General features: G+C 53.8%; 1 protein-coding gene and 1 non-coding gene across 3 annotated transcripts in view; one reads left to right on the forward strand and one right to left on the reverse strand.

Annotated features, from left to right (window-relative positions):
- The window catches only part of slc35f4 (solute carrier family 35 member F4), a 277,382-nt gene that overhangs the window by 14,022 nt on the left and 239,247 nt on the right, over positions 1 to 24,113 (forward strand). The window lies entirely within an intron of this gene.
- trnak-cuu (transfer RNA lysine (anticodon CUU)) lies at positions 23,458 to 23,530 on the reverse strand. The gene has a single exon. It is a non-coding gene; the product is annotated as a tRNA-Lys (tRNA).

Here is a 24,113-nt window from a genome sequence, read left to right on the forward strand (position 1 = left end):
ATTGTTCACTGCTGACTCCTGGGATAGTGGTAAGGGATACTTCACCATCTGAAAAATCCGGACTGATGCTTCTTTATTGCTGTTTGTTTTTGGTGTCCGGGGTGATGTTAATTTTCAATTGTTAAAATGGTGTCATAGTAGAAAATAGTTTGGGAAGCATTGCTGTAGCGAGTTCCATAAACAGTAACATTGCACTAATCATTTTTAAGGAATGAATGAAATGAAACAGTGAAAATATTCATAACCACATCTCACCTCTTTGCTTTTGATCATTTGGCTCAATGGCTGAAGCATTTGCAACCATTTTCAGCCAGCGGTATTGAGTTAATGATCCACCCTGGCCTCATCCCAAGGTCCCCAGCATCACAGATGCTAATCTTCAGCCAATTTGAATCACTCTATGCGATATCAAGAAATGGCTGAAGGCAATGGATACAGAAAAGATTTGGGCCCTGATAATGTCCCATTAGTAATACTGAAGACTTAGATCTCCCAAACAAGCTACACCGCCTAGCTAAGCTGTTCCAGCACAGCTACAGAATTACTCAACATTGACCTGACCACAACAAGCAGGGCAAATCCAATCCAGCCAATTACTGCTCCATCAATGTACTTGAAATTATCAGCAAAATGATGAAAGTTGTCGTGTTTGTGATATAACTATTGTAATGATGTACACAGACCACCTAGTTTAACTAGAAAGATGATTTATTAACAAACACGTGGAAAGATAACTAACAAACTATAATACAGACTATGGCTACTAAATGAATTCAGTGAATTCTCCTGGAGCTACCCAAAGTGCGACTGTTCCCTTGTATGTCTTACTACCAACTGGCGGGTGCCTCAAGTCACATGATAGATCTCGCCACCAGCTGGTTGGAGGTTGCATCACTAACTATGTACAGAACTGTGCACAGGCATATCACCACAAAATGTGCCGTTGACATTGATACCAGGTCAAAGAAACTGATTCTAGAGTACAGATGAGAGTGACTGCCATTGACAGCCAGACAGCATTGCCCAAGTGTTGCATCAAAGAGCCCTGTCAAAACTGAAGTCACTGGGGACTTCCGGTGATGGCGGGCGGGAGGCAGCCGCACACTGGAGGGCTCCCGCTCGGGAATAGGAATTTTGGAGTTTTAACGCCCGGTTCCGGGAGGCAATGGAGGCTGAAAAGGCTGTAAGAAGGCACAGGGAGGAGAAATGTCCAAGTTTGGGAGAAAAACGGTCGTGAAAAAGCGGGTTAACGGAAGTCCGCCGGGGAGTGAAAAACTCAGCACAGTAACTGTAAGGAAAGCGGAGGCTGGAACACCAGGGGAGGCTGCATCGTTGACAGCAAAATAAATGACCAAGGTGATGGCTGTGGAACTTGAAAAACAGTTCACAAAACACATGGAAGCGATGAAGAAGGAGATGGGGGCGGTATTGAAAGTGCTGGTGGAGGAGGCAATTGCCCCGGTGAGGGAGGTGGTATCAAGCACAGTGGCGGAGGTGCGGGCGCAAGGTGGAACACTGAAGGAAGTGGAAGAGGCATTATCGCAGCACTGATCAACTCACCTCGATGGGGAAGGAGTTGCGGAGGGTGATAGAGACCAACAAGGGTCTGCGAGCCAAAATGGAAGACCTGGAAAACAGGTCCAGGCGACAGAATCTGAGGATTGTGGGTCTGCCCGAAGGGGTGGAAGGCCCGAGGCCGACGGAGTATTTTGCCACGATGTTGGCGAAGCTATTGGGGGAGGGGGACGATCGGGCTCATCGGTCGTGGAAGCCTATACCAAAGGCGAGTGAGCCGCTAAGAGTAGTAACTGTGTGTTTCCGTAGGTACAGTGTGAAGGAGAAAGTCCTGTGCTGGGCAAAGCAGAAGTGGGTGGTGCAGTGGGCTGGAGCTGGTATACGCATATACCAGGACCTTACGGTGGAGCTGGTGAGGAGGCGGGCTGCCTTCAGCCGGGTGAAGAAGGCACTGTACATCAGCAAGGTGCAGTGCGGCATAGTATATCCAGCTAAGTTGAGGATGACCTACAAATCCAAGGACTTTTATTTGGGGACGGCGGAAGCAGTGGAGGAGTTTGCGAAGGCAGAAGGACTGTGGCAGAATTGAGAAATGGTCGTGTACCGATGTAGCCTCATGTAACTTTCTTTTTTCACTGCGTGTTGGTGTATGTACTAAATGAGTCGAAGCTGTATATATTTGGACAAGGGAAGAGACGGGACTTTCATTTGCAAATGATGGTTCTTTGGGGCTTGGGTGTGTATGTGGGGCTTGTGTGCGAAAGGGGATTTCTTGGTTTTCCTAGGACCGGGCTAGGAGGAAGGCGACCCGGGCGGGGGCCTCCACGCTGGCTGGTTTAAGACGGCCAGTGAACGGGAGTGAGGTGGGGGGAGGGGCTGCGGCCATCGGAGCTGGTAGAGCAGGTTTCGGTGAGTCTAGCCGGGGTGAAAAGTTGGGGGAAGGAACCGAGGTTGGGGGGAGGAGTTTACAAGAGGAAGTGGAGGGGAGGAGTCTGGGAGGGGGGTGGGGGGGTGTCTACAATTCATGGGTGTCATTCACGGTACTCTTTCAGGGATTGGATGGCGTTGAATATTAGGGGGGTGGGGGTTGGGGGGTGGACTATATATGTCAATGGTGACCAGGGGCGATTCCTGATTCCTTTTTCTTTTTTCCTTTTTTTTTCCACCTTGGGAGGGTTTGTTTTATTTGATGCTTATATTGTCAGGTGGGTCATTGTTTGGGGTGGTGGGAGGATGGGATCGTTGTTGTTGATAAGGGGATTGGCTTTGTATTTGTTACCGTTTACTGTTTGTTGGTGGGGCGTAAATTCTGAAGAAAATGTGAAAATGGAGAATAAAAATATTTATTTAAAAAACTGAAGTCACTGGGAATCAGGGGGAAAACTGTCCACTGTGTTGTGGCAAAAGACTGAAAACACTCAAAACTGTAAGTTGAAGTAACACAGATTGCTAGGGAGACATGGCTTGGTTCTTCATGGGGGGGTCTCCCTGATACAAACGCTGCATAACGTATTTATGGGCAGGATTCTCTGACCCAACGCTGGGCCGGAGAATCGCCGGGGGGTGGTGTGAATCCTGCCTTGCCGCCCCGACGCCAGCTGCCGAATTCTCCGGTGCTGTTTTTTTGGCGGGGGCGGGAATCGCAATCTGCCGGTCGGGGGATGTTGGCAGCGGCCCCCCTCGAGATTCTTTGCTCCACAATGGGCCAAGCGGCTGCTCATTTTTGGCCAGTCGCACCGGCGTAAAATACCAAAGGTTCTTACCGGCGGGACCTGGCTCTGCGGGCAGCCTGCGGAGTCCTCAGGGGGGGATCTGGCCCTGGGGAGGGCCCCCACGATGGCCTGGCCCGCGAGTGGGGCCCACCGATCTGCAGGCGGGCCAGTGCCGTGGGGGCACTCTTTCCCTCCGTGCTATGGCCAGCGCGCAGAAGAAACACCCTGCGCATGCGCAGGGATCACGCCAGTGGTTCTGGGAACACGCTGGTGCTCCTGCGCATGCGCAGGGATCACGCCAGTGGTTCTGGGAACACGCTGGTGCTCCTGCGCATGCGCCAACTCGCGCCGACCAGCGGAGGCCCTTCGGCGCTTGATGGCGCGGCGACAACCACTCCAGCTCCGGCTTAGCCCCCGAAGGTGCAGAGGATTCCGCACCTTCCGGGTGGCCTGACTCTGGAGTGGTTCACCCCACTCTTCGGCGCCGGTAAGGCCCGCCCGCCGGAAACCGGAGAATTCCGCCCTATAGCTTTTGGTGATCGAGGGCGGGATTCTCTAAAAATAGGGTTATGTCCCCACGCCGGCGGGAATACCGGTGCCAACCACTCTGGCGTCAACATCCCCTGAAAGTGAGGAATTCTCCAATTTCTTGGGGGCTAGGTTGACGCCAGAGTGGTTGGCGCTGCTCTCGCCGGCGCCGAAGGGCCGGCGCGAGTTCGCGCATGCGCAGACCGGCCGGTCTATTTCCGCGCGTGCGTGGGGGTTCCCTTCTCCGCGCTGACCCCCGGGCAATATGGTGCAGCCCTACAGGGGCCCGCCGCGGAGGAAAGAAGGCCCTCCAAGGAACCAGCCCGCCCGCAGATCGGTAGGCCCTGATCGCGGGCCAGGCCACCGTGGGCTCCCCCACCCCCGGGTTTAGATCCCCCTGCGCCCTCTCCAGCAACACTTCCCTACTTTTATACTCCATTCCTTTAGCTTTAACAACCAAAATTCCATTTGCCTTCCTTATTACCTGCTGTACCTGCATTCTAGTTTTCTGTAATTCATGCATGAGGACACCCAGAGTCTCCTCCACCGAAGTACTCTGAAGTTTCTCTCCATTTAGATAACAAGTTGCCTTTCCATTTTTCCAACCAAAATGGATAATCCACATCAAACTCCATCTGCCTAATTTTGGCCCACTCATCTAACCTATCTATATCCACCTGTAAATTTATTACTTCCTCTTTGCAGTTTACTACCCCATCAATTTTAGTGTAATCTGCAAATGTGGCTTTAGTACCTTCTGTGCCTGCATCCAAGTCATTCATATATATTGTAAATCGTTGGGGCCCGAGGATCGAACCCTGTGGCACCTCACTAGTTACACCTCGCCAACCAAAATAAATCCCTTTATCCCGACTCTCTGCCTTCTGGCGGTAGCCAATCATCATTCCAAGCTAATAAATTGGCACAGCTGGTAGATACTGAGAGATCCCTTGTCCGGGTCTAGCTGACTCACCACGCCTCTCGAGATCTAATGCGATCTCACGAGACGTCGCCATGTGGGTCCCGCCCATTGTGGGTGCAATCACTTTTTCGCAAATCTGCATATTAGAGTGAAAATATGCCTTCCCACGATCTACCCAAGGCATGGGATCTAACTCCCTTGCCTTGGAGTCCTTGGGCGAGCGCTGTTCAATGCTGGTCTCCACAAACGGGAGGCAGATGGAACAGCACTCGTGGGGTCTCCCAGGGTTTTGGAGGCCCCCAGGTGCTTGCCCTGTGAGCAGAATGGCCAGCCTGGCACTGTCAAGGTGCCCAGGTGGCACTGCCAGATGGCAGGGTCATTGCCAAACTGGCAGTGTCAAGGTGCCAAGCTGGCATTTTTGCCACAACGGGGATCGGGCCTGGGGGTGCTCTGTGCGGGTGCAGCGGGGCCTGAGGATCCCCTTGTAGGTCAGTTGGGGCTTTGGGGGTCACGTTGGGGGAGGCGGTTGCGAGATCGGGGTGCCATTTAGAAATGGCATTTAGATCTCCTTCTGCACTGAGAAGTCCCGGTGAGTGGAGCACCTCAGTGCAGAAAACGGGACTAAGTGCAGCCTCGCTGGGGCATTGTCACTGAGGTCCCACACCCCTACCCGATGGGTGCTCAACAGCGTGTATTTCCCAGTGCTTTGATCGCCGGAAAATACTCGGCTAAACACGCACACTACAGGACTCTGTTCCCATTTGGGTAGATCACGCCCTCCATCTACAAGATCCCTATTATCCACTTGGCTTATCACAGCTTTGAAGAACTCGAGCAAATTAGGCAAACACGATTTACCTTCATAAAACCATGCTGACTCTGATGGATTACGCTCTGACTTTCCACATGCTTATTATTACTTCCTTAATAATGGATTCTAACAATTTCCCAACAACAGATGTTTCCTACTTTCTGTCCCCCTCCCTTTTTGAATAAGGGCGTTACATTATCACTTTTCAAATCCACTGGACCCTTTCCTGCACCCGGGGAAGTTTGGAATATTATAACAATGGACCCACTATCTCTGCCACTTCCTTTAAGACCCTAGGATGTAGACCATCAGGCCCTGGGGACTTGTCTGTCTTCAATCCTTATAGTTTGTTTGGTACCTTTTCCTTGTGGATGATTATTGTTCCACATCCCTCCCTTTTTATTACCTCTGCATTACCTGTTACTATTGGGATGATACTAATGTTCTCCAGTATGAAAACTGAGGAAAAATATTGATTTAGCGTTCCCGCCATTTCTGTATTCCCCACTAATAACTCCCCGGTCACATCCTCCAAGAGACCAACATTCACTTTAGCTACTCTCTTTTTTATACAATTACAGAAGCTTTCGTTATCCTTTTTGCTCTTTTTATTACTTCTTTCGCAACCCTTTATTGATCTTTAAAAGTTTCTTAATATTTCAAACTGCCATTGGCCTTTGCAATATGGTATGCCTTAGTTTTTATCTTTATGTTATCTTTAACTTCCTTGCTTAGGACTTCCGGTTGCGGCGATGACCAGCTAAGCCGCACGTTTCGGCGGCTCCAGCTCGAACGGACCTTCGGGCTCTTTTAAGAGCCCCAACGGGGAATTTTTTCGGGACGAAACCCGGTGTGGGGTGAGACAACAGGGAGTCCCCCCCAACGAAAAAGAAAAATATCGGCGGCGGCAGCCAGATCGCGAAGAATCCTCGAGGACAGGGGCAGAAGAAAAAAGGAGCAAGATGGTGGCGGAGAGAGCCCAGGCGACATGGGGGCCGGACCAAGATGAATTTTTGAGACGGGGGGTGGAGCTGCTTAAGAAGGAGGTGCTGGCCCCGATGCTACAGGCAATTGAGGGGCTTAAGAAGGCACAAAAGACCCAGGAGATGGAGCTCCGCGTGGTGGAGCAGAAGGTGACGGACAACGAAGACGAGATCCTGGGCCTGGCGGTCAAAACGCAGACGCACGAGGCGCTCCACAAAAAGTGCACTGAAAGGATTGAAGTCCTAGAAAACAGATCACGGAGAAAGAACCTTCAGATCCTGGGTCTCCCCGAGGGAGTGGAAGGAGCGGACGGCGGGGCTTACGTGAGCACGATGCTACGCTCGCTAATGGGAGCTGAGGCCCCCTCGGGCCCCTTGGAAGTGGAAGGGGCCCATCGGGTCCCTGCGAGGAGACCAAAGGTGGGAGAACCACCTAGGGCGACGATCGTGCGATTTCATCGCTTCAATGATAGAGAGGTGGTTCTGAGATGGGCCAAAAAGGTACAAAGTAGTAGATGGGAGAATGCGGTGGTACGGGTGTACCAGGATTGGAGTGCGGAGGTGGCGAGAAGGAGGGCGAGTTTTAATCGAGCCAAGGAGGTGCTACACAAGAAGAAGGTGAAGTTCGGGATGCTGCAGCCGGCGCGACTGTGGGTCACGCACCAGGAGAGGCATCACTACTTCGAAACGGCGGAAGAAGCATGGACCTTCATTAAAAACGAGAAACTGGATCAGAACTGAGGGACTGATGTTAGAGGGGAAATGACAATGCTGATGTATATAGAGATGTAAATTGGGGAGGGGGGGACACTAAGAAATGTGGGCGCCGGTGGGGGGGAAGAAGAGACATAGGCGGGCGATGGGGAATGGGAGTGGGGCGGCAGAGGGAGCTGCGCCACAAGGGGTGGGACAACTATAGAGAACACGGGGCTTACTGTTCTTGTTCCCGTGCCAGAAAGATGATGGCGGGAAGATAGGCGCAAGGTAGATGGGAGTTCCCCACATGGGGGGGGTCAAGGAGAGAGCGGGAGAAGCCGGGGTCAGTTGAAGTCAGCTGACTTTCGGAAGCAATATGGGGGGAGCAATCATGCTATATGGGGATCTAGCGGGGGGAGGGGGGAGGGGGGGAGGATAACTGGGTTGCTGCTGCAGAAATCAAAGAGGAACTGGTAAAAGAAAGGGTGGTCGGGGCTGGAATGCGCCGCCTGGGGAACGGGTGGGTGCGCGGAACCGGGACGTGGGACTGGCCTAGAGAGGGTGGTGGCTAGTCGGCACGGGAAGGAGGCAGGTAGCCCCCCAGTTCGGCTGATCACGTGGAACGTGAGAGGCCTAAATGGGCCGATTAAAAGGGCCCGAGTGTTTGCGCACTTGAAAGGACTGAGGGCAGACGTGGCCATGCTTCAGGAGACGCGCCTGAAGGTGGCGGACCAAGTTAGGTTAAGGAAAGGATGGGTGGGACAGGTGTTCCACTCAGGGCTGGATGCAAAGAACAGAGGGGTGGCCATACTGGTGGGGAAACGGGTGTCATTCGAAGCTAGGAACATTGTAGCAGACAGCGGTGGCAGATAGGTGATGGTGAGTGGCAGACTGGAGGGAATGGAGGTCGTGTTGGTTAACGTATATGCCCCGAATTGGGATGATGCGGGATTTATGAAGCGGATGCTGGGACGTATCCCGGACCTGGAGGTAGGAAACCTGATAATGGGGGGGGACTTCAACACCGTGTTGGACCCAGGGTTAGATAGATCTAGATCTAGGACCGGAAGAGGTCCGGCAGCGGCCAAGGTGCTTAGGGGGTTTATGGACCAAATGGGGGGAGTGGATCCGTGGCGATTTGTTAGGCCGAAGGCCAAAGAGTTCTCCTTCTTCTCCCATGTTCACAAGGTGTATTCCCGGATAGATTTCTTTGTTTTGTGAAGGTCACTGATCTCGAGGGTGGAAGGAACTGAGTACTCAGCCATAGCTGTTTCAGATCATGCCCCACACTGGGTGGACCTGGAACTAGGAGAGGAGAGGGAGCAGCGTTCACTCTGGCGACTGGATGTGGGATTACTGGCAGATGAGGGAGTCTGCGGAAGGGTGCGGGGATGTATCGAAAGATACCTGGAGGCCAATGACGACGGGGCGGTCCGAGTGGGAGTAGTATGGGAAGCACTAAAGGTGGTGGTCAGAGGAGAGCTGATCTCCATCAGGGCCCACAAGGGGAAAATAGAGGCCAAGGAAAGGGAAAGACTACTGGGGGAGATTTTGAGGGTAGATAAAGAATACGCGGAGGCCCCGGAGGAAGGACTATACAGGGAGAGGCGACGACTCCAGACGGAGTTCGACCTGTTGACCACAAGGAGGGCGGAGGCACAGTGGAGGAAGGCACAGGGGATGAGATATGAATATAGGGAAAATGCGAGTCGCCTGTTGGCCCATCAGCTGCGAAAGAGGACAGCGGCGAGGGAGATAGGGGGAATTAGGGATGAAAAGGGAGCTACGGTGCGGAGAGCAGGGAAGATAAACGAGGTGTTTTAAGACCTTTTACGAGAGACTTTATAGGTCCCAACCCCCGGAGGGAAAAGAGGAGATGCGGCAGTTTTTGGACCAATTAAGGTTCCCGAGGGTGGAGGAGCAGGAGGTGGAAGGCCTGGGGGCGCCGATTGGGGTGGACGAGGTTACCAAGGGGCTGGGGAACATGCAGGCAGGGAAGGCCCCGGGACCAGATGGGTTCCCGGTGGAATTTTATAGAAAATATGTGGACTTGTTGGCCCCGCTGCTGGTAAGGACCTTTAACGAGGCCAGAGAAGGGGGGACCCTACCCCCGACAATGTCGGAGGCGACGATATCGCTAATCTTGAAGCGGGATAAAGATCCGCTGCAGTGCGGGTCCTATAGGCCTATCTCACTGCTAAATGTGGACGCCAAGTTGCTAGCAAAGGTGCTGGCAACGAGGATAAAGGATTGTGTCCCGGGGGTGGTGCACGAAGACCAGACCGGGTTCGTAAAGGGGAGACAACTAAATGTCAACGTGCGACGGCTATTAGGGGTGATAATGATGCCCCCAGTAGAGGGGGAGGCAGAGATAGTGGCGGCAATGGATGCAGAGAAGGCATTTGATAGGGTGGAGTGGGAGTATCTATGGGAGGTGCTGAGAAGGTTCGGGTTCGGGGACGGGTTTGTCAGCTGGGTTAAACTCCTCTATGGGGCCCCAACGGCAAGTGTGGTCACAGGTCGGCAAAGGTCGGAGCATTTTCGACGACACAGGGGAACAAGACAGGGATGCCCGTTGTTCCCATTACTGTTCGCGTTGGCAATTGAACCACTGGCCATAGCGCTGAGAGACTCCAGAAAATGGAGAGGGGTGATTAGAGGGGGAGAGGAACACCGAGTGTCACTCTACGCGGATGACCTACTGCTGTATGTGACGGACCCAGTGGGGGGGATGACAGAGGTCATGCAGATATTGAGGGAGTTTGGAGATTTCTCGGGATATAGGCTTAACATGGGAAAGAGTGAGCTTTTTGTGATACACCCTGGGGACCAGAGTAGAGGGATAGATGGCCTACCGCTAAGGAGAGTGGAAAGAAACTTCCGATACCTGGGGATTCAGATAGCCAGGAGCTGGGGAACCTTACACAGACTTAATCTGACACGACTGGTGGAACAAATGGAAGAGGATTTCAAAAGGTGGGACATGCAGCCGCTGTCACTGGCGGGCAGAGTGCAGGCAATTAAGATGATGGTCCACCCGAGGTTCCTATTTGTGTTCCAATGTCTCCCTATACTGATCACTAAGGCCTTTTTAAAAAAAATAGATAGGAGCATCACGAGCTTGTGTGGGCAGGGAAGGTCCCGAGGGTAAGGAGGGGGTTCCTACAACGTAGTAGAGACAGAGGGGGACTGGCGTTGCCGAATTTGGGTGACTACTACTGGGCCGCCAATGTGGCGATGATTCGTAAATGGATGATAGAGGGAGAGGGAGCGGCGTGGAAAAGATTGGAGATGAAGTCCTGTAAAGGGACGAGTTTAAAAGCGCTGGTGACGGCGCCACTACCGCTCTCACCAAAAAAATTTACCACGAACCCAGTGGTGGCGGCAACATTGAGTATCTGGGGGCAATGGAGGCGACAGAGTGTTGTGCTGGGAGCCTCGGTGTGGTCCCCGATCAGGAACAACCATAGGTTTGCCCCAGGGAGGCTGGATGGAGGATTCCAGAGCTGGCACCGGGTAGGAATCAGGAGAGTGGGAGATTTATTTATAGACGGGACGTTTGCGAGCTTGGGAGCGCTTGAGGAAAAGTATAAGCTGCCCTGGGGAAATTTCTTTAGATATATGCAGGTGAGAGCGTTCACGAAACAACTGGTGAGGGAATTTCCGCTGCTCCCGACGCAAGGGATCCAGGACAGGGTGCTTTTGGGGGTGTGGGTCGGGGAGGGCAATGTGTCCGAGATATACCGGGAGATGAGAGAAGAGGGGGAGGAGTTGGTGGGCGAACTGAAGGGAAAATGGGAAGAAGAGCTCGGTGAGGAGATTGAGGAGGGTTTGTGGGCTGATGCCCTAAGCAGGGTAAATTCCTCTTCCTCGTGTGCCAGGCTTAGCCTGATCCAATTTAAGGTGCTGCATAGAGCACACATAACGGGAGCAAGGTTGGGCAGGTTCTTCGGAGTGGAGGACAAGTGTGGGAGGTGCGGGGGAAGCCCGGCGAACCACACACATATGTTTTGGTCGTGTCCGGCACTGGAGGGGTATTGGAGGGGAGTGACGGGAGTGATCTCGAAGGTGGTGAAGGTCCGGGTCAAACCAGGCTGGGGGTTAGCTTTATTTGGAGTTGCGGATGAGCCGGGAGTGCAGGAGACGAAAGAGGCCGATGTCGTGGCCTTTGCGTCCCTAGTAGCCCGGCGTAGGATTTTACTCATGTGGAAGGAAGCGAAACCCCCCGGACTGGAGGCCTGGATAAACGATATGGCGGGGTTCATAAAACTGGAGCAGATGAAGTTTGCGCTGAGAGGATCGGCTCAAGGGTTCACCAGGCGGTGGCAACCGTTCCTCGACTACCTAGCGGAATGTTAGAGGGAAGATAGATGACCAGCAGCAGCAACCCAGGGGGAGGGGGGGGGAGGGAGGGGGGTAAATTGTTTGGGTTTTTGGAGGGGGAGAGGGGGCGGGGGGGAGTATTACTTTGTGTTATTTGGTTAGTTTATCATGTTAGTTACACAATGTTATATTGCAGTTATCATGTTACTTGTATTTTTATTTCTTTGGTTTGTAAGGGAAAAAATTGTGTTTGAAAACTTTAATAAAATATATTTTTAAAAAAAAACTCCCTTGCTTAGCCATGGGTGTTTTTTTCCTCTCTTACAATCTTTCTTCCTCTCTGGAATATATTTTAGTTGGGAGGAATTGAATATCTTCTTAAACAACTGCCACTGCTCCTCAACTGTCCTACTTTTTAGACCTCCTGCCCATCCACTAGGGCCAAATCTGTCCTCGTGCCTATGTAATTACCTTTGTTTAACTCCAGAACTCGAGTGTGGGACTCCAGTTTCTCACCCTCAAACTATATTTGAAATTCTATCATGCTTTGATCACTTTTTCCAGAGGATCCTTAACTATGAGGTCATTAGTGAATCCCTCCTCATTACATAATGCCAAACTCAGAATAGCCTGCTCTCTGTTTGGTTCCACAACATATTTCAAGAACCAATCTCTAATATATTCAATAAACTCTCTCTCGAGGCTACCCTTGCCAATTTGATTAATCCAGTCCATACGCATTTTAAAATCACCCTTGATTATTGTCGTACCTTTCTTACAAGCCTCCAATATTTTCTGGTTTATACTGTGCCCCACTGCAGAATTACTGTTTGGGGACCTATAGATTACTCCCACCAGGGACTTCTTTCCGTTGCTATTTCTTATTTCTACCCAGACTGATTCCATGGGCGTCATTCTCCGACCCACCGCCGGGTCGGAGAATGGCCATTGGCCGCCGTGAATCCCGCCCCCGCCGAAGTCTCCGGTACTGGAGATTGGGCGGGGGCGGGAATCGGACCGCGCAGGTTGGCAGGACCCCCCGCTCAATTCTCCGGTCCGGATGGGCCGAAGTCTCGCCCAGAAATTGCCTGTCCCGCCGGCGTAAATCAAAGCTGGTATTTACCGGCGGGACCAGGCGGCGTGGGCGGGCTCCGGGGTCCTGGGGGGGGGGGGGGCGCGGGGCGATCTGACCCCGGGGGGTGCCCCCACGATGGCCTGGCCCGCGATCGGGGCCCACCGATCCGCGGGCGGGCCTGTGCCGTGGGGGCACTGTTTCCCTTCCGCCTCCGCCACGGCCTCCACCATGGCGGAGGCGGAAGAGACTCTCCCCACTGCGCATGCGCGGGAAACTGTCGGCGGCCGCTGACACTCCCGCGCATGCGCCGCATTTCCGCGCCAGCTGGCGGGGCAACAAACGCCATTTCCGCCAGCTGGCGGGGCAACAAACGCCGTTTCCGCCAGCTGGCGGGGCGGAAATCCCCCCGGCGCCGGCCTAGCCCCTCAATGTTGGGGCTCGGCCCCCAAAGATGCGGAGCATTCCGCACCTTTGGGCCGGCGCGATGCCCGTCTGATTGGCGCCGTTTTTGGCGCCAGTCGGCGGACATCGCACCATTGGGGGAGAATTTCGCCCCATGTCTTGATCTCCAGTGCCTGTACCATTTCTCACTATAGCACTATTTCCTTCCTTTACGAGCAAAACTACTCTACCTCCTTTTCCTTTCTGTTTATCCTTCCAAAATACTGAGTACCCTTGAATATTCAACTCACGGACCTGGGCCGGGATTCTCCCGAAATTGGTGGGACGGCCCGATGCCAAGAGCGGCGTGAACCACCCCGGTGTCGGGCTGCCAGGAAGTTGCGGAATCCTCCGCACTTCCAGGGAAAAGACCGGCGCCAGCGGGGTTGGCGCCGCAGTAACCGGCGCCGAAGGACCGCTGTGGGCTGGCGCGAGTTGATGCATGCGTAGAAACGCCGGCGTGTTTTCTGTGCATGCGCAGGGGGTTTCTTCTCCACGCCGGCCATGGCGGAGCCTTACAGAGGCCAGCGCGGAGGGAAAGAGTGCGCGGAGGGAATGAGTGCGCGGAGGGAATGAGTGCCCCCACGGCACAGGCCCGCCCGCAGATCAGTGGGCCCCGATCGCAGGCCAGGCAACCGTGGGGGCCCCCGGAGCCAGATCCCCCCGCACCCCCCCGAGGACTCCGCTAGCCGCCCTCCAAGCCAGGTCCCGCCGGGATGGACCATGTCCATTTGACGCTGACGGAACTGGCTGAAAACGGGCAGCCGCTCGGCCCATCGGGGCTCGGAGAATTGCCGGGGAGAGGGGAGGGGGGGTGGCTGCCAACGGCCCCCGACCGGCGCGGCGCGATCCCCGCCCCCGCCCGAAAACCGGCGCCAGAGAATTCGGCAGTCAGCGTCGGGGCGGCTGGGCGGGATTCACGCCGCCCCCCGGTGATGGTCGGAGAATCCCGCCCCGGTCTCCTTGTAACTATGTCTCAGTAAATACCAACAAATCATCCTCTGTCTCTATTTGCGCTGTTAAGTCATGAATTTTGTTCTGAATCCTTCAAGCATTTAGACACAAAGCCTTTAAGTTTGTTCTATTATCAAATTTACCTACTCTTGTCTGATCCCTTGGTACAATATGATGTTCACACGTTCTAATCTGCACTCATAATTTCTCCTTTAACTTTGATTTTCTAATTTCCCATGTAACCCTCCTCCCACTATTTAGTTTAAATGCCAGGATATTGTACAGGTGTTCCAGGTGATTTATTAATGATCTCCCCCCCCCCCCCCCCCCGCCCCCCCCCCCCCCACCCCACCCCACCATCATGAGGTCGGAATTGGGAATGTTCCCTGATGATTGCAGAATGTTTGATGCCATTTTCAACTCCTCAGATAATGGGCGGAATTTAATGGAAACATTTGTAAGTTCATTTGAGGTGGGTTTTTCAGCGAGTTCCCCACCGTTATCAAACGACACTTAGTCACTTTTTTGAGCCCTGGGGAGTTTTTCACCAGTTTAGCCCACACTTAGATGTCAAAATCTCTGTCCTAAGTGTTGACTCCGGGGCAGGATTCATGGACTTCTACGACAGCAAAACAGGCGCTGCACCTGGACCGATTCAGCGACTGTGAAGGGGCTAGCACGGGCGCCATGTGGAACACAATCGATTCCAATGAGAGACGGTACCGGATTCGCCGGATTTGCGATTGACACTCAGGAGGCTGACAAGCTGCAGCTGCATATGCACACTTCACTCCCCACACTTATCATCCCAGCCAACAAGATGACATCGAGGAGAAGGACAACCCATTTTACAGATGCCGAGCTTGACACCATGGAGGAGAGGTGGGCAACCCTGTGCCCCGGCCCGGGAAGGAGGCTGCTAGCCGCCACCGATCACTGTGCCCGGGCGCAGATGGCAGAGGTGGTCAGCCCCGCCAGCAACACTGTCCGGCCCGGCCAGAAATGAACAAACAAAGAACAAAGAAATGTACAGCACAGGAACAGGCCCTTCGGCCCTCCAAGCCCGTGCCGACCATGCTGCCCGACTAAACTACAATCTACTACACTCCCTGGGTCCGTATCCTTCTATTCCCATCCTATTCATATATTTGTCAAGATGCCCCTTAAATGTCCCTATCGTCCCTGCTTCCACCACCTCCTCCGGTAGCGAGTTCCAGGCACCCACTACCCTCTGCGTAAAAAACTTGCCTCGTACATCTACTCTAAACCTTGCCCCTCTCACCTTAAACCTATGCCCCCTAGTAATTGACCCCTCTACTCTGGGGAAAAGCCTCTGACTGTCCACTCTGTCTATGCCCCTCATAATTTTATATACCTCTATCAGGTCTCCCCTCAACCTCCTTCGTTCCAGTGAGAACAAACCGAGTTTATTCAATCGCTCCTCATAGCTAATGCCCTCCATACCAGGCAACATTCTGGTAAATCTCTTCTGCACCCTCTCTAAAGCCTCCACATCCTTCTGGTAGTGTGGCGACCAGAATTGAACACTATACTCCAAGTGTGGCCTAACTAAGGTTCTAAACAGCTGCAACATGACTTGCCAATTCTTATACTCAATGCCCCGGCCAATGAAGGCAAGCATGCCGTATGCCTTCTTGACTACCTTCTCCACCTGTGTTGCCCCTTTCAATGACCTGTGGACCTGTACGCCTAGATCTCTTTGACTTTCAATACTCTTGAGGGTTCTACCATTCACTGTATATTCCCTACCTGCATTAGACCTTCCAAAATGCATTACCTCACATTTGTCCGGATTAAACTCCATCTGCCATCTCTCCGCCCAAGTCGCCAGACAATCTAAATCCTGCTGTATCCTCCGACAGTCCTCATCGCTATCCGCAATTCCACCAACCTTTGTGTCGTCTGCAAACTTACTAATCAGACCAGTTACATTTTCCTCCAAATCATTTATATATACTACAAAGAGCAAAGGTCCCAGCACTGATCCCTGTGGAACACCACTGGTCACAGCCCTCCAATTAGAAAAGCATCCCTCCATTGCTACTCTCTGCCTTATATGGCCTAGCCAGTTCTGTATCCACCTTGCCAGCTCACCCCTGATCCCGTGTGACTTCACCTTTTGTACTAGTCTACCATGAGGGACCTTGTCAAAGGCCTTACTGAAGTCCATATAGACAACATCTACTGCCCTACCTGCATCAATCATCTTAGTGACCTCCTCGAAAAACTCTATCAAGTTAGTGAGACACGACCTCCCCTTCACAAAACCGTGCTGCCTCTCACTAATACGTCCATTTGCTTCCAAATGGGAGTAGATCCTGTCTCGAAGAATTCTCTCCAGTAATTTCCCTACCACTGAAGTAAGGCGCACTGGCCTGTAGTTCCCGGGATTATCCTTGCTACCCTTCTTAAACAGAGGAACAACATTGGCTATTCTCCAGTCCTCCGGGACATCCCCTGAAGACAGCGAGGATCCAAAGATTTCTGTCAAGGCCTCAGCAATTTCCTCTCCAGCCTCCTTCAGTATTCTGGGGTAGATCCCATCAGGCCCTGGGGACTTATCTACCTTAATATTTTTTAAGACACCCAACACCTCGTCTTTTTGGATCACAATGTGACCCAGGCTATCTACACCCCCTTCTCCAGACTCAACATCTACCAATTCCTTCTCTTTGGTGAATACTGATGCAAAGTATTCATTTAGTACCTCGCCCATTTCCTCTGGCTCCACACATAGATTCCCTTGCCTATCCTTCAGTGGGCCAACCCTTTCCCTGGCTACCCTCTTGCTTTTTATGTACGTGTAAAAAGCCTTGGAAAAATGCAGGAAGAAAATGCACGAACTCCTCAGGGCGGCCAGGATGAGTGGGAAGCATTGTGCCCCTGGCACCAACCCTCATTCCACCTGTAACCCTACACACCCTCCACCAGGAGGGCGGCCGAACCCCTACTCTGCAGCACATACCGGCACCCATACTGGCTGCCATGCTGGGTGCCCTGGCCATTGAAGCCACCAGCTACCAACCCCTTGGGCTGCATGCATCGGACTGTCTAACAATGTGTGTTTTATGTTTCCCACCCCTCAGGAGAAGGCCGCCCATAACCGCCGGGAGCGGGAGAAGACTGGAGGGGGATTGCCGGACCTGCAGCCCCTCACCGCGGCAGATCAAAGGGCACTGGGCGTGGTCGGCGGGCCCCAGGAAAGGGCAGCCGCCGGGGTGGAGATCGGGGTTGGGTTGGATGAGGAAGTGAGGCCCCGCTGAGTTACGGTTCCCCGTGATACATGTGTCTACCCCACCCCCAACACCACCCGCACACCCCCACACCACCCCCCCCACCACACCCACTCCCTCCCGGCCCGTGGTCGCATCATGGTTCTTGTCTTGTGACTTGCAGGGCTTGCTGGTGATGGGGCGGACCCTTCTGGTGCCCCCTGCCCCGCCCCAGCCACAGACACAGCCAAAACCCCAGCTGCCGACCAGCAACGAGGACACCGACATCGACGGGACCCTTGACCCAGGATACCCCGGAGCTCGAGTCCGATGATGACACTGATTTCCCATCAAAGCTGTCTTTAGCCCCCCTCTACCTTCCCAAGACATTCATCTTGGTTGTGCACTTTAGCGAAGAGGCTCCTGAGACACTATCTGGTGCACACTACCCAAATGCTCCAGTACATCAGGTGGAAGTAGGAACACCCGAGGGAGCGGACGTTCGGAGGGTGGGCCGGACTCAGGGACTAGCTACCGTCCAGAAGGGCTTCGGGCTTCTGGGACGGACCATCCCACCGCAGATGCAGTCGCAGAGCCAGGGACTACATGAGGGGTTGTCGGCGAGCATCCAGCACCTGCAGGTGCAGTTGGAGTAGTCCAACCGCTTGTAGGAGCAGGACGTGGTGCCGACCATGCGTGCCACCCAGGCCAACACCGCACAGGTGGCGTCCGCGGTGGAGGCTTTGGGGGCGAGGGCTACGGCCATGGATAAGCATGTCCAAGGCATGGGCAACCTGTGCAAGCGGTGGCCAAGGCCCAGGACAAAGCTGCCTTCTGCCAGGCAGCCATGTGCAAGAGCCACCTAGACAATGCAGAGCGCTCCTGAGCCCAGTCACAGCGGACTATGGCTGAGAGCGTTGGCGGCATTGCCCAGACGCTGGCCGATGTGGCACAGACACAGAGGGAGGTGGCCCAGTCCTAGAGGGAGATGGTGCAGTCGCTGCTTGATGTGGCAATAACCCAGAAGGTGGTGGCACAATCAGTGGGTGATGTGGCGCAGTCCTGGATGGAGGTGGTCCACTCCCTGTGCTCCATGGTCACGAGCATGCAGACCCTGGTTGCACAGCAGCAGGTCACCAGAACAGGCAGAGCCAGGTGGCAGGGGAGCCTCAAGGGATAGCTCCGCTTGCAGCCCCTCCCATGGAGTAGCCCGGCGGTCATTGGACACCCTGGAGGAGGAGGTGCTGATGGGGCCCGTTTGGTGTGTGCTTGTTTGGGGACCGCGGTTCAGTCAGCACTCACCACTCCCGTGACTCACCCACATCCCTCCCCCACCGTCCCCAACTCTGCCACCCCAGGGATTCGATGGGATCGTGTGATGGAATGGCCAGCTCGCATGCAGAGATCAGCCAGGTGGATGGTGGAAAGTGCTACCGTGGGCAGGAGTCAGACACTGTCAAACGATGTGGCGCACCAGAGCTCATTGCAGAGCAGGTTGTCATCATCCTCCATCCCATGCACCAGACCCTCTGTTACTGCGGCAGGTATCTATCACGGAGGGGGGATGCAGGCTGGGGACCATGTGGGGGTGGGTTGCAGTGTGCGAGTTCCCCCCCACAGTCTGTGAACCTGGAGACGGTCAGAGCGTCCCGTGCACGTTGGCTCTGGCACACGTTGTACGGCTTCCTAGGCCTGCCCAGGCCCCATGCCCTGTCCATCCTCCCCCACATCCTCCTCCTTTCATGCGGATTGCCGTTCATCCTCCTCCTCCAACACCTTGCCCCTCTGCTACGAGATGTTGTGGAGGATGCAGCAGGCTGCCACGTTGCGGGCGACCCTTCCAGCGCCATTCTGGAGGGCACCTCCAGAGCGGTTCAGGCACATGCTGAAGCACTGCTCGATCACGTTCCTGGTCGCCACATTGGCGTCATTGTAGCAGGTCTCTGCGTCGGTCTCTGGCCTCTGGATAGGCGGCATCAGTCACATCCGCAGCAGATAACCGTTGCCTAGGAGCCAATCCCCCAGCCAGGAGTGCGCCTCGAAGAGGCTGGGAATCGTGTGTGCCGGAATGGATGCGTCGTGCACACTGCATCCCGCCGATCACCGCCTGGACCCAGGGCATCTTAGCGATAGCGGCGAACCCCTCTGCCCAGGCAGTTGGTCCACACTGAAATGGATGTATTGTGCCAACTGGGCATATAGGGCCTCTGTGACGATCCCGGACAGATCTCCATACGGCGCCTGGAAGAAACCCGTGGCTTAATGGTTCAGGACGACCGTCGCACTGTCCCCCTGCTCAGCCAGAGTCTACGACGGCATGTCCGGTCTGGCAGGACCTTGAAGGACAGGCGCCGGCGATACATGCGAGGCCTCATGCAGTACCTCCTTTTCACCCCTCCCTCCTCCTCCTCGGCCTGTTGGGAGGCCGGCTCTCCATCCTCAGCGGCTGCCCCCTGTTACTCTGGGGCACACTCCGCTGCTGCAGCTCCCTCCTCCTCGAGCAGCTACAGCTCGTACAGCTGCAGTGGATTCCAGGGCTGCAGCGGCTAGGAGGAAGGCCACCATTGCTGGCTGTATTCCAATATCCATTGTCTGCAGGGGGTGAAAAGCCGACATGTTAGCATGATGTGTACCGCCTATCTCAATCAGGTCCACCGTACTACGCAGTAGCCCCAGTTGGCACTGCAGACTCTGGACCGCATGGCCCCCCCTCCCCCCTGCCCCAGCACCCCGCCCATGCCCTTCAAAGACCACTCCGATCTACTTTCATGGCATGGCCCTCCTCAGGCATTGACCTATGGCACTGCCACCCTGACAGCTTGGAAGTGCCAGCCAGGCACCTTGGCAGTGTCAGGGTGGCAGTACCAAGGTGCCAGCTGGGCATTGCCAATTCCAGAGGAAGGGCCAGGGAGCCATCCTGCACTGTCCCTGACCACCCAGGGGCACGCGAGAACCCCCGGGTGCTGTCCCGCATGGCCCACGTTTGTGTGGACCAGTGCTGAACGGTGCTCGGCTGCAGGCTCCCCAGGGAGGCTGATAGATCCCGGGTAAGCTCGCCGAAATAGGTTCAAAACCTACTTAGGCACGTGCTATTTGGTCACGATCCTTTTGGTCATGATTCCGATTCTGACGCCTTGCCGGACCTGGGGAAATCCCGTGAGGCGTGAAGGCTGTCGCGAAGCCTGGAAAAGGCCTCTCCCAGCATCTACCGGCTGAGTTGCGCGATGGATCGCGCCCAATGAAGCAGTTTGTGCCCACGTGTGGCAGGACCTGAACAACAGGCTTGTATTGATAAGTGACAAGTAAAGTTTGTGCTGCACCAATGCTGGGCAATGGCCCGATCCAACAAGCATGCTTGATGCAAGTTCCCTTCCAAGTCGCTGGGGCAAAATCCTGGAACATCCTTATGGCATTGTGAGGGTGGTTCAAGAAGGCACTGGTTTAGCACACTGGGCTAAATCGCTGGCTTTTAAAGCAGATCAAGGCAGGCCAGCAGCACGGTTCAATTCCCGTACCAGCCTCCCTGAACAGGCGCTGGAATGTGGCGACTAGGAGCTTTTCACAGTAACTTCATTGAAGCCTACTCATGACAATAAGCAATTTTCATTTCATTTCATTTCAGGTGACTAACTATCACCTTCTTAAGGTCAGTTACAAATGGAAGATAAATGCTGGTATCGATACTTCACTCACATTCGAGGAATGAATAATAAAAAAAAGATCTAACGTGTCAGAAGAGAAAGAAGCCTCATCTGAGTTCTGTGGCAGTAGTTCATCCTTGAAGAAGCTGCTCTTTCCTGTGCTCTGTCATGATTAAGGGCTTCTGCAAGGATAATGGCACAGCTCGTATTTTCGTTTTTATGTTCTCAAGTGTAGATGGAAATTCTCAGTGACAGTTTTATGATGCCAATAGTAATGTCATTCTGAAGAAAGTGCAAAGGACATAAGTAACATCAGCAAGGAATACATATATGATGTGATGCTCTATTCTTTAAAATAACAGCTAAACTTTAGGCCTGAGGCATGGTATGTGGGAGAGAGTGTGTTTGTGGGAGTGAGAGACTGATTGAGTGTGGGGTGAAGTGAGAGCGAGTGACTGAGTCTGGTTGTGGGAGTGAGTGACTAAGGGCGTGATTCTCTGTCCTCGTTGCGCTCTCACTCAAGCGAAACGAGACCGGTGAATAGCGGGAGAGGCCAAAAACGCGGACCGTGTCAGATGCCAAACAGTTTACGATGCAAGCGGCCCGCCCCCATAGGCGAAATCGGGATCTTGCCGCAGCCTGGCGAGATACCAATTATCACCGCTTAAGCCCCATTTCCATACAATTAACCAGAGCCTCCCTATATCCTATGGCCTCCCGTCATTCAGCGGCCTCCCCAGCAAGTGGTCACGCTGGCGCCAATTAGTACTCCTTTTTAAAAACGTGAACCTGGAGGAACGGCTTCTGTGGGGAGCCTGGGAGGTGAGTAGCCACCTTTGCTCACAGGTAAAGGGACCGGGGGCGCTGGGTGTTCCACCCTCGTGCTCGGTGGGGGGGGGACCCTCGGCTGGGGGTGGGGGACCCTCCACAGCGGTAGCTGTCATGGGAGGGTGAGGGATGCGCTGAGGGGGGCAACCGGGGGACAACCGTTCATGGCACCACCATGCCTACTCCTAGATCATGTGTATCCGTTCCGGGGACAACTTTTGGCCTTGCCCCACCGGCCACCCATACCCCCACCGAATGCCGGGGCCTCTGGCTGCATGGCTGAAGGCTATCGCTAATAGGGAATTGGCAATCGTGGTTAAGTGAGTACTTCCATCCATTGGATTCCCGTGGGTGTGCGGGCCATGTAGCATGGGGGAGTCATTGCCTAGTATCCCAATGACGTGATGCCTGGACATTGTGCTTGAACACTGCGGTAGGCAAAATCACACATGCAACAGCCAACATCCGAACACCCAGGGGATGGGACACAGTTCTGGGGACATGTCCACGCCCGGAGGGTAGGTGGATGCCACGGGGAGAGGGAGATGCCTGGAGAAATGGGCCAAGGATTTGGAGGTCAACCCACATTGCCTGAAAGTGACAGAGGCATCGTACTGGTTATGCACAAACCTTCGTACCTCTCTTACACTCCTCAACCACCTTGTACACCAGCTCGACAGCAGACGCCGACACCTGGAAACCAAGATAATCCATATTCTCAATTTGCGCACAGGAAGCAGCAGACCAGCTGCGGAACACCGCCAAACAGATGAGACAACAATACTATGCCACCTATATGCGCAGCAAGAACAGGAAGCTTGAGAAACTCAGCATCACCACCAGCAACAGCCAAGCCACCCCCGGTACCACAGTAGAAAACAATACAGGGAAATCTATTGTCAACTTGTCGGACGACACCCTTCAACCAGACAAAATCGGAGTTCTCAGCAGAGGGCTCAATTTCTGCACCACCACCAAAATGGACCCCATCAGCCTTGCGGGAGACAAGGAGGAATTCATGAGGGCGAATGAGGCTCCGGGGGTCCTTCCACAGACCCCAAGAGCCCGACAGCGAACCCAATGAGACAACCAATGAACCGGAACAGCAGACTGAGAGATCTGCGGTGCGGCAACTGAAGAGGAAAGAGTCGAATTGGACCCCTCCGGATGGCCGCTACCCTAGACTCAACATGTATGCTCAAGAAGTTGTGTCAATGCCAGATTCATTAATCGCATTCACAAGACAGCCCCCAACTTCATCCAAGCACAACGCAATGCTATCCGCGCTCTCAAGACCAATCGCAACATTGTGATCAAACCAGCAGACAAAGGAGAATGGATTACTACAAAGAAATGTACCGACAACTCAACAACCAGGAACACTACAGGCAGTTACCAGCAGACCCGACCAAGGAACACATCGGCCAACTCAACAGACTGATCAAGACATTGGATCTCGACCTTCAGAGCTCCCTACGTGCTTTCATCCCACATACTCCCCGCTTTGGAGATCTCTACTGCCTCCCGAAAACACACAAGGTCAACACACCAGGCCATCCTATCGTATCAGGCAATGGGATCCTGTGTGAGAACCACTCTGGCTACATCGAAGGCATCTTGAAACCCATCGCACAAGGAACTCCCAGCTTCTGTCGCGATACAAAGAACAAAGAAATGTACAGCACAGGAACAGGCCCTCCGGCCCTCCAAGCCCGTGCCGCCCGACTAAACTACAATCTTCTACACTTCCTGGGTCCGTATCCCTCTATTCCCATCCTATTCATGTAAAACGGAACGCCCAACGTGGGGCTCGAACCCACGACCCTGGGATTAAGAGTCCCATGCTCTACCGACTGAGCTAGCCGGGCTACCCGGGATATGACGGACCTCTTAAAGAAACTCAGCACCCATGGACTAGTTGAACCAGGAACATTCCTCGTCACAATGGACACCTCGGCAATCTACACCAGAATCCCCCATGACAACGGCATTGCTGCAACAGCCTCAGTACTCAACACCGACAACTGCCAATCTCCAGACGCAATTCTGCAACTCATCCGCTTCATTCTGGATCATAGCGTCTTCACCTTCGACAACAAGTTCTTCATCCAGACACACGGAACAGCCACGGGGACCAAATTCGCAACTCAATATGCCAACATCTTCATGCGCAAGTTTGAACAAGACCTCCTCACTGCACAGGACTTTCAACTGATGTTGACATAAATCTTGACAGAAAAATTTGGGTCCTCACTGTCTTCAGGTGATGTCCCGGAGGATTGGAGAATAGCCAATGTTGTTCCTTTGTTTAAGAAGGGTAGCAAGGATAATCCAGGGAATTACAGGCCGGTAAGCCTTACGTCAGTGGTAGGGAAATTACTGGAGCGAATTCTTCGAGACAGGATCTACTCACATTTGGAAGCAAATGGACGTATTAGCAAGAGGCAGCAT

Source organism: Scyliorhinus torazame, chromosome 2, assembly GCF_047496885.1.
Source record: "Scyliorhinus torazame isolate Kashiwa2021f chromosome 2, sScyTor2.1, whole genome shotgun sequence".
Taxonomy (NCBI): Eukaryota; Metazoa; Chordata; class Chondrichthyes; order Carcharhiniformes; family Scyliorhinidae; genus Scyliorhinus; species Scyliorhinus torazame.